Raw genomic sequence first — 16,142 nt, 5'->3', positions numbered from 1 at the left:
GTCTGTGATTCAGGTGGTTATAAATATGATACAGACATGATAGATGGGCTCTCAGTACACATTATATATTCTGCAGACACTGAAAAAAGCTAGAAATAATGTTGTGAATCTTGCATACACTTTCAGCTGCCTATAGCTTCTGGATATCACTGGTGGCTTTGTTGCTCCCACCAATGCTTGTATAAAAATAGCAATTATTGCTGTGTTGCTTCTGCTGAGTTCATGACAAGCAATTGTCAAAAGAGAGCACGTGCCTATTTTGCAAAATCAAGGTTAATTATGGGTTGTTTTCTTTAAAAGATAAAAATGCATCCCTTTACAGATGGTAAATTTAAGTTTTATTCCTAACCAGCCGAAATGTTCACATAACAGTTCCAAACCATCTTCTGAGGTTTTGAAGGCCCATCTTGATTTTTAATAATTTTGGGAGATGAATTAGGTAAAATTTAATATTAATTTAATTACATTTGGGGAGGACCATAGCTCAGTGGTTGAGCCCATAGTTTGCGTGCAGAAGGTTCTAAGTTTAGCCCCTGCATTTCCAGTTAGAAGGATCAGATAACAAGTAATGTAAAAGAACTCTGCTTGAGATTCTGAAAGGCCATTGCCAATTAGAGTAGACAATAGTGGGTAGGTGGACAAATAGTCAGACCTGGTATGCTATAGCAGCTATAGATCCCACAGTGCTAAGGTTGGAGATAAATGACATATTTGAATTATCAAGGACAGTAGCATGGGTTAGTATGGCAGTACTCACCTGATCTCTAGTCAGTCACGTTGCTTCTGCTTACTGGGATCTGGGGGGGGGGGAAGGTGGCAAGATTGGCACGGTGCAAACACACCAGCAGGAATGCTGAATTGGCTCCACTGGTGCATTTGGACTGCACTGATCTCACTGCCACCTCGCTCTCACCCTCTACCTCCCAGTAAGCAGTAGAGACACAACCAACCAGATGTCAGGTCAGTACCATTAACCCACAATGACATCTGCTACTGCTCAAACAGCAGGCAGTGGCTTATCTCTGATCTTAATGATGTGATGTTTGGTGATAAGATTGGAGATAAGAGGTCCCTTATATTTGATCCTAGCACTTACTTCTTAGATCAGAGGTAACAAATCTTCACACCTGACATTGTATGATATTAGGTAACTGACAGTGGGCCCAAAATGGCCTCATGGGCCAAATTCAGAGGCCTGCTGAACCTAATTCTACCCCTGAAGTAGCAGATGATATGGTGGGGCAGAGCCACAGAGCTTCTGTCCTGACACTGACATCTCTGCAGCCTACATAGACTCTACAGAGGTGGCAAAATCTCCAATGGGTGCTGCTTGATGACACTTGCATTCTTATTACATTAATAAAAAAACCCCAATCTGCTCAAACCAGCAACCACATGCTTCTCCTGACTGGCTATAAACAACGTATGGCTTTTAAGAAAACAGCTCTGAGCATGTCCAGACTGCCCTTCAAGGCAGCCCTACTAGTAGGGTTGTCAGGCCTATGGGCCTGATATTGTGCAGGCTAGGGTTGCCAGGTGTCTGGTTTTTGCCTAGACACTCTGGATTTTGGGGGGTCCACTCCAGGTCTCTGGATGAGTCACCCCAATCTCTGGACTCTCAGCTTTCATTTTAAAAAAAGTTTCTAGGTGGTCTGTGTGATGTTCCTATATTAATGTATATATGGTAAGTGTTGGTTGTTTAGAAGATACATGGTAAGTGGAGTGAAAGAGGGGGAGTGAATGGGCAGTAGAATGCGAGATGATTGGCTGAGTGTTTAAAATGGCTGAATGTATAAAAGGAAGAGTGAGAGTGGAATCAGGGGGTGTGGATGAGGTGAAACTGAGTGGGTTGCTTGGTGGGGTTTAGAGAGTTGTTTGCCAAGAGAGAGTGGAGAAGGAGGGGGGTGGAGTTTGGATTAGTATTGAGTAAAACCATATGCTTATGTGCCTTAAGAAGAAATCTTGTTAATCTTGTTAGCTTTGTTATCTTTAATAAATACTTAATTTGGTTTACCAAAGGCCTGATCCTTGGCTGGGGTTTCACAGACCAGAAGGGAGGGTAAGGTAATGACCAAGGCTGAAGGGAAACTGTAACAAATGGTGGCAGCGGTGAAGAGAATAACAATACCAGTATTCAGAGTCTCTGGGAATACTAGTATTAGGACGTGACTGGTGGTTGCCTAGCAGGGGGATCTGTTGAGATCTGTGCTAGATTGGGGAGAGAAACAATAAAAAAGGACAGTCTGGACTGGTGGAGTCCCTGGTGGTGCCTAGTGACAGGCAGTAGCCACGCGCAGGTAGGAACCTGACAGGGAGAGCCAGGGAAGGGCATCACAGTCTGGTTCAAGAGATATACACCAAAATGTCAGCCACCCCCCCCAGCAATTTCTGTTAAATGAGCTTGTAGCTGGCTGCTCTAACGCTGCCCTTTCATGTTTTTAGCCAATAAGTGAAGTCAGGGTTGTGATTGACAAGGGATTTGTTGACCCTAAGACAATAGGTCAGAAAATGCAAGGTCAGAAAATAGTTGTCTTTTCCTGCTTGTCTGAAAATCTCTTAAATTGTGTGCAGGTCAGGAGATGTAGAACAAAAAATCACAGTAGGATCTTGGTATGCAATTGTGTACTGTAAACAATTTCATTTATGATTATAATAAAAGTGTACATGCAGAGTGTTTTAAATTACTTGCAAAAATAGCTTATTGTACATTTTATCTTTCAAATTAGTTTTGAACAGAAATTTAAAAGAAATGTACATGCAGCTTATGATATATGTTATACTTTTCTAATTATGAGGAGTTTTTCTGGGCTGTTGGAGAGGGCAGTTTATTTGTCTAATTCATAGACTGTTTTGAAAACCTTCCTAATATGAAACTTTAATTCTACACTCGCTGTTCTGGGAGAAAAGCTGCAATGCTAATCCCACATACTTGAAGTAAACCCCATTGAATTCTATAGGACTTACTTTTGAGTAGACACGATTAGGACTGTGCTGTAAATCAGTGGGACTTTTGAGTGAACATAGCAAAGGATTGTGTTTGTGTTGTAAATATTTTCCCCTCCAATTCTACTTTTAAAGCAGTTAGGCAAAGCTTACCTAGATGTCATTGCTTTTATTTTGTAGGAAACTAATACAGTATGTGTGTTACCACTGACCTATGCTATGACCCCCTTGGCAGGGCCGGTTCCAGGCATACCGGGGCGCTTGGGCACCAGCCTGCCCCGGGCCCCTCCGCTCTCCTTCCACGATCCATGGCAGGAGCACGGATCACAGGACAGAAGCTTCTGAGCCACCTGCCATCCCCCCGCCATCCCCCCGCTTTACCTACCCTTCTGTGCTGTTTTTTGCAGCTGCGCGCACTGTGCGTACAAGGTTGCCATCAATCAAGATGGCGGCCAAGGTTTCCGTAAGGGACTGAAGCCTCTGCCACCATCTTGGTTGATGGCACGCACACACGCGCATTGCTGCCATCAACCAAGATGGCGGCAGAGGCTTCAGCCCCTTCGGAAACCTTGGCCACCATCTTGATGGCAACCCTGCATGCACTGCAAAAAACAGCAGAGAGAAAGGTAGGTGAAGCGGGGGGATGACGGGCGGCTTGAAAGCTCCTCCTGTCCTGCGATCCATGGCTCCTGCCGCAGATCACAGAAGGGGAGCGGAGGGCCCCCTCAGGGGCCTCTGTAGCTCCAGGGGCCCTCGGGACAGTGCCCCACCTGGCCACCCTTTAGAACTGGCCCTGCCCCTCGGCATGTGAACAGCCTATGAAGCTGCCTTATATGAATCAGTCCATTGGTCCATTAAGCCCAGGACTGTCTACTCCAACTGGCAGCAGCAATCTAACATTTCAGGCAGATTATCTTTCCCAGCCCTTTCATCTGTAGATGGCAGGAACTGAACTGGGATCTTACTGAAGGCAAGCATGCACTCTGCACTATCCCCATCAGAAATTTGCAAATGAACCATGTTAATAACACTAATGTCTATAATAAAAAACAACTCCTCTAATTTAAGTTTGAGAGATAAAGGGGGGCATACTCCACTGATCAGTGATTTTAATTTTGCTGTTTATTACATATGTTCTTTAATGCAGAAGAACTGCAGCAAACACCAAGAACTAACAGTCCAGTGAGACCCTCAGCAACTTCTCCAGGCCACTTTACCACCTCTTAGTACACCCCAGAGAGCACAGGGAAAGGTCAAGGATCACATCCTGCATTGCAGAAGCTAAGTTAGTATGAGCCTGAATTATGCCCATAAGGGAGACCTCTGCGAGTTTTCAAAAGCACAATAACAAATATAGCAAATAAAATAGCAGCTCACTTAACAGTAACTTACAACACAAAGAGCTCTTTTGTATTTTGTCAGCTTCCTCCACCAGCTCTTGCAGAAGTCTTGCCTTCCTAATGCCATCTCAGCTTTACTTACTGAATGCCTACATTCCTGAAGGATGTCCCTGAATGGAGTATCCCTGTCTGGAAGGCAACACACATTGATCTTATTTAAGCGTGGTAACCTTTCATTAGTGGTGGGTATGATGGGGCTCAAAGCATCCTGAGCTGGGTCACAAACTTGGATCCAAAGCTCCAAGAGATCAAAAACTTCTGTCCTCTCCTCCTGATTTTGTTGTCAGAGACTATGGATGATTTTGCTTCCACCCATTTTGCTACCTGTTAATAATATTATATTGTCTGCAGTTTATGTGTATGAACTTAGCAGTGACTTTACTCAACAACACAGCGGGAGTACTTTGGGTAGGGACAATGGGTTAACGATGGGTAAGACTGAAGCAGCTTCTTGCAAATTTCGCCCTGCTATGCAAACATATACAGACCCAAAGTGTGTTGGAAACAGGCAACGTGGCCTGCTGTCACTAAGGAGCAGGGTTATACATGCTTTAGTACAGTTAAAGGGTGAAGTGCCATCTCTGGCCAGACTCAGAAAAATGCGATGGTTTGCTGAGACGTAGTTTGCTGTTTGATTGTTGTTTTTCTCCTCCCCTTGCTCCTTCTTCTTGCTGTGCTCTCTTTTGAATTCTCCATTACCGCACGGATCAAACAGGTGGGCCCTGCTTGCCAGAAGCTGAAAACTATGGACTGAAAGGAACCTCCATTTCTTCTCTCTGATTTCCTATGCTGTGCCTGAATCACTACAAACATGAAGTGTTTGTGAGTAAACAATTTTTATATACTTTACTGCTAGACTGCAGGAGTCAGGAGGACAAAAGGTGGAAGTGGGACTGGTTATTGCTCATTCGGCTTTTGCCATTTTACTCTGCTAGAGATAGAACCACATAATTGTTTTATTTATTTATTTGTTTATCTATTTGTTTATTATTTGATTTATATCCCGCCCTTCCTCCCAGCAGGAGCCCATAACCCCCAACCAAGTGTACATAACAAACAGAAATATTAATCCCTATCCACAGGCCTGATTCTTATCATAGCAATTTGATGTCTATGTGGATGACTGAAAGTTAGGGACAAGCTACTGGTTACGTTCATTAATTGTCAAGAGCAACAATGGCCAACGCTTGGACTGTGGACCAACCCAAATCCTTCTAGCCCTTGTCACTCCCCATGTAAAGCTAGAAGCACCATGACCACCTCTTTCTTAGTTTTTGACCTTGAAGAATTTCACTCAGGAAGTGGAGCTGTTTGAGAGCCAAAAGCAGTACTGCAATAAATAGGCTTCTGAGGCATCCTCTTATTTCACACTAGTAAGGGCGCCGCTTCAGAGCCTGGGAACCAAGGAAGCATTAGCCAAGTGCTCAGAGGTCACAAAGACATCATAGTGAGAATGGGGGGGAGGGGTCTAGCTCCTCAGCTTTTCACTGGAATATAGAACCAGTAGCCAGTGTGGTGGGGAGGAGCTGCAGAGTGACCCTCCTGACATTGGCAGCTTTACAGCTTTCCTGGATGGCAGTGGTGTGGGGCAAGGCTGCAGTGAGGTTTGGGTTGGGTGGATTTGCTAGTGGAGACAATATGGTGCTCCTATCAATGTATCCATGCAGCCCTGACCTCCCTTTCCCACCGTCTATGTAAGCTTCAGAGGTGTCAGTGTCAGGAGGGGAATCTGCTACATCAGGGGTGGGGAACCTCTGCCTGATGGCCTAATTAGGCCTCTGGATTTGGTACATGAGGCTATTTTGGGTAAACCATGCCCACCTGTCAGTCACCTGATGGGGATGCAGACTGGGTTGCAAAAAGGAGGAAGGAGGAAGTATGGGAATGGGGATGAAGAAGAAAGCAGGGGTACAAATTGGGCTGCAGAACAGGAGGGGATGGGGCTTCATAATTGGGTGGAATGAGTGGAAGGAGGAAGGTGCAAGAAGTTACCTGGGGGGTGTTTATATGCAAGGGGGAGTTGCATAAAAGAAGGGCAGAAGGAGGCATGGAAATGGTGGGGGAAGGTGAAAATGGTGTAAAGAAGGGCTGCAGAGAAGTGGCTTCAGAAATAGGGTAAGGAAGGTGAAAAGAGAGGTCAGTAGTTGCAGGTGGTAGGAAAAGGAAGCTCTAAGGGGTTAATGTGGAGGAAGTGGCAGGAGGTTGAAGAGCAGAGGGTTAGGTTTTGGGTTAGGTTTAGGTTTCAGATGAGGTCTTGGGTTAGGTTCCAGGTTAGGTTAGGGTTCAGTTCTGGGTTAGGGTTAAGTTATATTTTAGGGTTAGGTTCTGCGTTGTGAATGGGGGAGCAGGATTTGGAGAAGTGGTGGGGGGCTTCTGTGTGTGTTTCAATTTTCAACATTTGTGTGTTATTGGAACTGTAGGGTTTGTGTGTATCTCTTGAGGTTTGAGAGGAGAAGTATGGAGATTTTGCATTCCTGTTTTCTTTAGATTTAAAAATGCGCTCTCTTGCTCGCTTGCTCTGTGTGTGTGTGTGTGTGTGTCTGTGTGTCTCTGTGTGTGTGGGGCTGGCTGGCTGGCTGGCTGGCTGGCCAGCTACTGTGAGGACAGGATATTGGACTAGATGGGCCGTTGGCTTGATCCAGCAGACTCTTCTGCTGTAGTGCTTATAAGATGTACTGTGTATGCAAAGGATATCTGTTATGGAATCACCTTATTAAATACAAACAGAGGTTCCTCATTGATGAGGCAGGTGCACCCTGTGCATGCTCATGACATTTATTTTTGAGGCCTATAATTCCTAATTATGTCTCCTCCGTTCAAGACAGGATATGAGGCTATGGTTTGTGAGGAGGAGTTGGTGGTGCTAATAGTTAAACCCCCTAGGTTGCATCACACTTTGACTGGGTAGAATATTGGCCAACTGGCAAGAGTATCTTTGTCTTTATACCTTTAAACAAGAAGCATACCAAAGGATATAGAGACTTAAATTAAAAATCCTTCTCTCTGTGAAGAGCTGATTGGGTAGCGTTGGGTACATTACTCTGGTATCCGTTCAATCAAAGGGGTAGCCAGCTAACCATGACTTACAGCAGTAATAAAACAACACTCAAATCACACATTAGAGATTAGCAAATATATTATTCCATAGGCTTTCATGGATTACCAGAATGATGCATCTGATGAAGTGGGCTTTCGACCTCCAAAAGCTTATACCAAAATAAATGTTTTGGTCTTTAAGGTGCTTGTACTGTTCTTTTTGATATGTTGCTCAAATTACAGAGATGTTGTGAGGATAAAAGACTATAAACACTTTGGCAAATTTAAAATATAACAAAAAGTAGGATGGTACAGAGGAGAATTCGGTGTGCAGAGACTTTATGAGATCATGGATGGCACCTTGCCTGCACGTCCCACCCAGGCAAGCTTGTCCTAACAGTCAACCACACACTGGATTTGCTAAGGACCTACATGTAAAGTCAAATGTTTGTAGGCCTGAATATCCTGGTTGTATCTCAGGTTCTTTTTTCTTTGATTTTTAGATTAAGCTTTTTTCCTGATTCCAGAACTGGGTCCCCTTCTCCAATTCAAAAAGGGAGAGCAAGCAGGCTAGAGAGAAAACTTTTATTATGTTTATTCCTTATTTATCAGTATCAGGCAGAGCTTGGAAAAGTTATGTTTTTTGAACTACAACTCCCATCAACCCCAGCCAGCATGGCTACTGGATTGGGCTGATGGGAGTTGTAGTTCAAAAAAGTAACTTTTCCAAGGTCTGGTATCAGGTATATATCCATTCCACTTTTCCTCCAAGGAGCTCAAGGTTGCATTCATAGGTCTCCTTTTCCCCATGTTATCCTCACAGCAAGCCTGTGAGGTAGGTTAGGCTGAGAGAGAGTGACTGACCAAAGGTCATACAATGAGTTTCATGACTGATTTTAACCCTGGTCTCCCAGGTCCTAGTCCACTTAATATTCCACATTCTGGAAAAAAACTATAAAGAAGTGAATGAGCTGGGGGAGAAGAATAATCTTTTCCCATAGGTCTGGAAATTTATAGGGTCCCTTGTTAACAGTCTTGTGTGGCACCTTAATCAATTCAGGCTGCAATTCTGATACTTACCAAGAAGCAGTTCGCATGGAATTCAGTGGGGCTTATTTCTGAGTGACATATAGTTTCTTTGGCATGAATCCACACTAGAAATTATGACAACAGGGTCCCCTTCTGAATTAAAGTAAGAAGCTTTCCAGTTCAGGTAGATGCTATTTGTAAAACTGCAAAGCTTAAGGGTCCTCAGTAACTTTGCAAGGGAGGAGGATGGGAGAAAACCTTGCAAGGGAGGAGGATGGGAGCCCTGTGACTGCCGTTAGCGATACCCATGTCTTCCTAGCAGCCTCACCAGGTCTACTGTGCACCAGCCACCAGAAAAGGGTAAAACAGGAAGATGAAAAGAGAGCATAGAAGCATGACCTGAGTGCAACAGCACTCCCCCCTCCTGTGGTTTCCAGCAACTGGTATTCAGAAACATGCTACCTATGACTGAGGGGGCAGAGCATAGCCTTTGTGGGTTTACCCATATCCTCCATGAATTTATCCAATCCTCTTTTAAAGCCATCCAAGCAGGTGGACATCACTGCCTTTTCTGGGAAAGAACTCCATAGTTTAATGATGTGCTGTGTGAAGAAGAACTGAGCTGAATACATTGGACAGCAGGTGGGCTGTCTGACAGCTGGATCCTCACCCCATCTCATGCCAAACCTTTGTGCACTGTTAACCAATAAAGCTGAAGCAAGTTTTAAAGCCTCCATGTTGTTATTGCTCCAGAACCCAAGCCCTGAGTATACAAAATAACCTATCCCCATACATAAAAATGTAAGCATCACACTGCATAGTTAGCAGCACCACAGACAGGTGCTGTTGCTAACTGCAGTATGTACACTTCCCTACATTTCCCTACCATCTGCACACTGCTTGCCCCACCTGCCACCACCAGCCCTTGCAAAGAGGCAAGGCAGAGGTGGTGGCAGCCTTGGCAAGTGAGTGGTTGCCTGCAGATATGTCAGGCGGGAGGCCAGTATACAGCCTCCGTGGCAGTAAAGTTTCTCCAGGGCAGAGGAAGTCGCAGCACTGGGAAGCAACAGCAGCAATGGCAACCTGAGCAGGTGGGCAGAAGGCCAATGTATGGTCGTGGTGCGCTGCACAACATCAATGTTTGTCGAGGGTGGCACTGGACAGAGGTGGAGTAGGAATAGGTGAAGCAAGTGGGTTGGCGAGAGAGTGAGGTTGCCTGGGGTGGCGGGGTGGCAAATGGAGTGGGTAGGTTGGTGAGTGGAGCAAGCAGGGGCAGAGCCTCTAGTATAGTAAAAAAAATAACTTCACTTGAGGGGGTTCTGTGGTCTAAAAAAGTCTTATTGAATGGCAATATTCAGACAAAACCTTTATTTTTCTTTTGCAGACTTTCATCTTTTCATGGCATACATTAGTATGACAATAGATTTGACGTATTCCGAGAGAAAGAGGCTAATGTCTAACATTCCTTCTGGACCAGCTTTAGTTATGGTTGACATTTCAGAGTAAATAAAATATGAAAAAGGAGCATGAAAGGTGCAAATTAGGATCTGTGATAGTTCCACCAAGCAATATATTTTCCTATGTTATTCTACATGGAAATCTCTTGAGGACAAGAGAATGAGCTTTGTAATTACACAAAATATATGCATTTTACAATTGCTTAATATGGCATGATACTTTAAAATGATAGCTCCTTGTGTGAACACTTTATAGCAAGAAACTACCTAATTAGAAATACTTCAAGGGCAGTAAATCAAAAAGTTTATTCAATCTGCTGGAACCCCATACATGAATAAATTATGCAAAAAAATTAAATAGAGCAGAAATATTAGGAGGCCTGAAAGTGATCCATGTGAGACCTATAATGTACAACTAAAATTTCCTTTATCATTGCTTAATAATTTTGTGGGCTCTTAATGGGGAAGAAAAGTTGAAAGCAATTCTTTGAACTTTGTCTGAGGAAAAGGATAGAGTGTAGAGCCATTATTGCGATAGTTTTCTATCACCATCTCCTCCACCAGCTTACAGATCATGGCGTCATTAAAGTCAACAGGACTTTTTCTCTTCCAGTGAATTTATTCAGCAAATCACCATGCCTTCTAGGAGTCTCATTGGAGGAGCTTGCTTGCCTCTCACCCTGCAAAGCAAGTCTAACCTAAGAAACAGGAAATGCCAGTGAGACACAGCAGAAGGGACAGAGTTGCTGCTTGAGGAATCAGCTGTGTTTTCCCGCCTCATAAATGCAGTTCAGTGCTCTGCATGATGAACTGTGTCTTGTGAGATATACACTAGCTCAAAGATTCCCAGTACGAGTTTTCTGAGTACTGGACCAATAGAATAGATAGTTTGGCATGCTGATAGTAATAAGACAACCATAGTAGGTCAGACTAATGGTCTGTCTAAGCCATTACCTCCTTGGAGGTTTGAACCAGACTTTCCCCTTTCTCTGTAACAGCTTCTTTCAGCAGCAGAAATAGAGGGATTTTTTTGCCCATTTCAGAAGAGCCTTAAGGTATAATAATAGCATGCTTGGTGTCTGAGAGTTTCAGCATATCTCTGCAATGAAGTTATGTGGGTTTTATACTTGTAATTCTTATGACATTTTTATCTTATCCTTCCTCCAAAGAGCTCAAAGCGGCACACAAGGTTTCTCCCTTTTCTCTCTTTCCTATACTACTAGAACTTGGGGACATCCAATGAATGTTAGAAGATTGAGGGCAGACAAAAGAAATTACTTCTTCACACAGCACTTAGTTAAACAACGGAATTGCTCCCGCAAGATGCAGTGATGGCCACCAACTTGGGTGGTTTTAAAAGAGGGTTAGACAAACTCAAGGAGAATAAGGCTAACAATGGCTCCTAGCTATTCTCTCTTTCCATTGTCAGAGACAGTATGCCTCTGAAAATCAGTTGCTGGAAGCTGTAGGAGTGGAGATGGCTCTGGGCACTCAGGTCTTGCTTGTGGGTTTCCCATGGGCATCTGGTTGGCCACTGTGAAAACAGGATGTTGGACTAGATGGGCCATTGGCCTGACCTAGCAGAGCTTTCATTAAGTTATTCTATTTTATGTTCTTATGTTCAGCCCTCTTCCCCAAACTACAATTTCCTTTGGAGGAAAGGAATTTCTATTAAACCAGTTTAGCTTTGTGGCATAGATACAAACACACTTCAGACTACACTATTTGCATGCAACTGGTAGATTTCAAATGGACAGCTGATTAGGTTTTTGTGTCTTGACCAACAGGAGCTTTACCTCCCATTTTTGCTTCCTTTTCATCTCTCACTTTCTCATATTAAAGTCTCATCAGACTTAATACCCTTCAGGCTGAAAAATGTACCATTCACATATGTCATTCGGCTGCAATCCATTGCACTCTTACTTGTCAGTCCCATTGGAATCAGTGGGACTTACTTCTGAGTAAACATAGATACGATTGGACTGATAGATACCTCACCATGTACCCTTTACTGTGAAGGAAACATTTGTGCATTGATGAGGTGCTCTGTTAGGGCACACCCTACCATGAGGCAGAGTGAGGCAGCCAATTCAGGCAACTCATTTTGGATGTCATGAAAGCCCAACAAATTGTTACATTATTTAATTTATTATTATAGCATTTTAATTGACAGAGATTTTGTGGTATTTTCTGTTTCAGATGCCAAAATACCTTGACTGGCTGTGGCTTCTGTGCTTGAAGAGAAACAATATATGCTGCCCACTATATGCTTGGCAACAAAATGTCTTGGGCCAGTCCTGTGCTCTATTTCTTTTGTCTTTTCTCTATCTCCAGCAAAGGCCAATAGGATTCATAATATGTGAAGAAGAAGAAAACATGGTGCATCTCAAATTGTAGTAAGTTAATAAATGGCATGAACAAGAGAATTTTGTAACCTATATAAAATAGAAAATTAAGAGAGATCAAGATATGAGCTCATTTACAAAAGGCAAGCTTATGTATCTATCTAAATGTAAATGTACTGCCTTCAAGTCGATTCCGACTTATGGCGACCCTATGAATAGGGTTTTCATGAGGCTGAGAGGCAGTGACTGGCCCAAGGTCACCCAGTGAGCTTCATTGCTATGTGGGGATTCAAACCCTGGTCTCCCAGGTTGTAGTCCAACACCTTAACCACTACACCACACTGGCTCTCCGTATATCTATCTAACTATATATTTGTGTAAAATGTCATGTTGCAGTTCACTTGGCCACAGATAGTGGCACTGTGAACTACAGCAAGATGACTATAAGGAGGTACTGTGAGGCCTCCCTTTCCTCCAGGATGAGTAGTGGCGAGGGCAGACAAGCGAGACAGGGCAGACAGTGGGAGAGCAAGTGGGCTGTTGGCAGGCAATGGCCTGGGTGAGCCATGGAGCCAATTCATGTGAGGCCTTGGCATCACTGCCATGCAGCCTCCCTTTCCTCAACCTATGTGATGGGGGGGTGAGACTAGGCAGAGAGCGGGAGAGCAAAAGAACTGTGGTGGATTGCAATCTAGGTGAGCTGCAGAGCCAGTTCATGGGAGGCCTTGGCATTGCTACCATGAGGCCTCCCTTTCCTCCAGGCTGTGTAGTGGTTGTGGGAGGAAGGAAGAAGGGGGCTGGTGCAACTGGGTGGACAGTGAGCAAGCAAGTGGGCAGAGGTGGTGGGTGCTGGTCTGGGTAAGCCATGGAACACCAACTTAGGGCAACCTCTTAGCAAGTGTCCTCCTTTACTGCTACCACACCACCACCTACTTCACCAATGGAGGGTGAGAAGGAGGGAAGCAGAAGGAGAGCAGGAGGGTTGCTGCAGAGCTACCAAATCCTGTGCCACCTGTCCTTCCTATGTGACTGCCACACACCTCTCTTCTGCTTCCCTTCTCCTCCGTGGGAGAAGATCTGGAGGGGAGGTGTCTTGGCGACCTGAGGGGGGGGAGAGGTACCTTGGCAATGAGAGGGAGGGGGTGAGGTGTCTTGGTGACCTGGGGATGGGGTTGGTGTGAGGGGAGTGAGGAGATGGCAGCCATACAGCAATGCCTGGAGCCACAGGGTGCTTTGCCATGGTGGGTGCCTGGAGTTCCCATCCCTGCATATATGTTTTCATACCAGTTGTTCACCAAAATATTTTATATGAATATATGAAACTGCCTTATATAGATCCGGACCTGATATTCTAGTCTAGAATTGCTTAATCTGCTCTGCAGTCTGACAGGGAGTTGCTCCCCAGCAAGTCAGGTAGTGATCATTTCCAGCTCTGATACCAAATATACCATTTACAAAAACTAGCTATTGGACTTCAGACCTCAAATACTGAGCCATTTCTGTCTGTCTGTCTGTCTCAGACGCGCACACTCTCTCTCTCTCACACACACACAGAGTTCTATCCAACTTAGGGTAGACTCATTGAAATTGATGGACTTAATTTAGTCATTCTTAGCTTAAGTCTGTTTAATTCAATGGGTCTACTCTATGAATTAGGGTGCAATCCAATACACACTTACCTGGCAGTTTCATCTGACTGGATTTCATATACATTATAAATCGAATTTAGGACAAGAGGTAACTATAGTATTTGATTCATATACTAATTTAAAGCAGGCAGCTCATGGTATGAAGTTAATCTTCCAAGGTACAGATTAATTCTAGTTTTGTGACCCACCTGGGAGTACAGGATAACTGCTATCTATATTCTTGGTTGATTTGTAAGAGTATATTCATATTGATTTGTAACAGACAAAACCATAGCAGCATAGGAATGTTCACCCTTTTGTATAAGACAATTACATTTTGAAATAATCTTTTGAGAAAACTGAGAGGCACTCAGCTGAATGCAGCTGAAGGCAATGTTCCATACAAATGAAAAAAGTAAGTGACCAATGCTTATGAGCCCCACGGAAATCATTCACATCAAAAAAATTAGAGCACCCTCCATTGGTTCAATCTTTGCTTAATGATTGTCAAAGGGGAAAAAAAGAAACACATATCTTACATTACATAAATTCAGAAGAAGAAGAAGCCCATATACAAACATTACATAGGTATTTTTGGCTTAATGGGACTGCAGTGTCATGGCATCTGTGCAGATGTGGAGCATTTCTTTGTAGCAAATACACTGCTTTTACCGTTGTAATAGATTTGCAAGGTCCACACTTCATGCTCAATGGTAGTTTCAAATCCATTGTTTTCCATTCACAGAAGTAGGGGTTCCTCTGGGAAGGATTTGTGTCACTCTTTTCTTGTGGCCCCACCCTCTAATTTTATTTTTTTAGTCCCTCCGGTTGCTCAGTTACAGGACATGTGTAAATATTTTTGACCTGTGCAATGTTTCCACTCCCTCCTGCCCCCACCACTTCCTGAAGTTTGGTGCTGAAAAGAAGTGGGGTCATCTCCCCCCTTTCTCTGCTGCCCCTTGCTTTTTCTGAGTTAATTTTCCACACTGGAGAAACAAATCAATATAATATAAATATTTGAAATAAAATATCAATATCCATATTTTGAGAAAATATCAGTATTAATATTTTTGAGGCAACTCTTTTTAAAAAAAATCCACTTCAGATTTTTTAGGGGGGAAAATCAGAAACTAACTATGGAGAGACGTTACTTCAAAATTCTCACTGCAAAGATAGAGAATATAAGAAAGAATGATAAAATCCAATGGCAATTCCCATTGCTAGTTACAAGGAGTGAAGGAAGTTTACTCGGGGAGAAAGAGAGGAAAGAATGGAGGGCTGCAGCAAACTGTGAAGAGTGGAGGACAGAGCAGTCGGAAGTTGCTAGATAAACCACCGGAAACAAAATGAAATTCATGGGAGAGTTAGTGAGCGGAGAAAAGGGAATAGCTGAAAGTGATGATTCACTCATCCACTAAAAACCATAGAAGTAAACCATCTTCAAAGATGTGTGGAATGGAGTGGAGCCGTATTGTTCTAAACTTTCCATATTACCAGTGGATTGGGTTGGTATGGATTTACAGGGGAAAACTGCATGATAACTTCTGTTTGCCAGTAACATCATGTGAACTATGCAAATTAAAGACTTCCGGGAAGGGTGACTTCGCTTGTGCCTGCTTTTGAGACGGGCTCCCGCCTCAAAAGAAGCTTATTCAGATATAAATCAGTCAGAACATTTTTTATTTTGACTGATGAAATTTCTCCTGGGCAGGGAGAAATGTAGAGATCAACCTCAAAAGCCTGTTTTTGTTGGGAGGACTGGATTTCATTAATTTATGAGAAAAGGTCCAGCCAGCAATGCCGGACGGACTTCCGAACAAGCTCTATCTGTTTAATGCGATACGTTTATCTTTTCTTCAAAGAGAAAACAGACTAGCAGGCAAGCACCCTTCTTTCTATTATTTTTTTTACTTGGTTTAAATTGTTGCAGCAAAAAGAGATTTGTCAAATTAATCAGCTTTAAAGAGCTTCTGGGTGAGCTATAACTCTTCTCTGTTATTCACGAAATTAACAGCTTATCTCTGTTTCTATTGCAAAAAGCTGTCCTGGAAGTGCATTCTAAAGATATAAACAGAAGAGGGATTTCTATTCCGAGGAACATTATATTGTCTGGGACTATTCTCTTTTTGGTCTATTTTATTTTGACGAATCTGCTTCTTCACGACGCCGCTAACTGTTTTGATGCTGGGAACTAAATTTGTTTTGTATTCTTGAACATAGAGAGATAAGGCAGGCTGCTCTGTTTATACTGTGATGTCATCAAGCCTGGATGAGATTGAGATAACGAAACAAACCCTGCGACAG

The sequence above is a fragment of the Rhineura floridana genome, chromosome 4, assembly GCF_030035675.1.
Source record: "Rhineura floridana isolate rRhiFlo1 chromosome 4, rRhiFlo1.hap2, whole genome shotgun sequence".
NCBI lineage: Eukaryota > Metazoa > Chordata > Lepidosauria > Squamata > Rhineuridae > Rhineura > Rhineura floridana.
The sequence above is the reverse complement of the archived record's forward strand: the minus strand, read 5'-3'. Positions refer to the sequence as shown.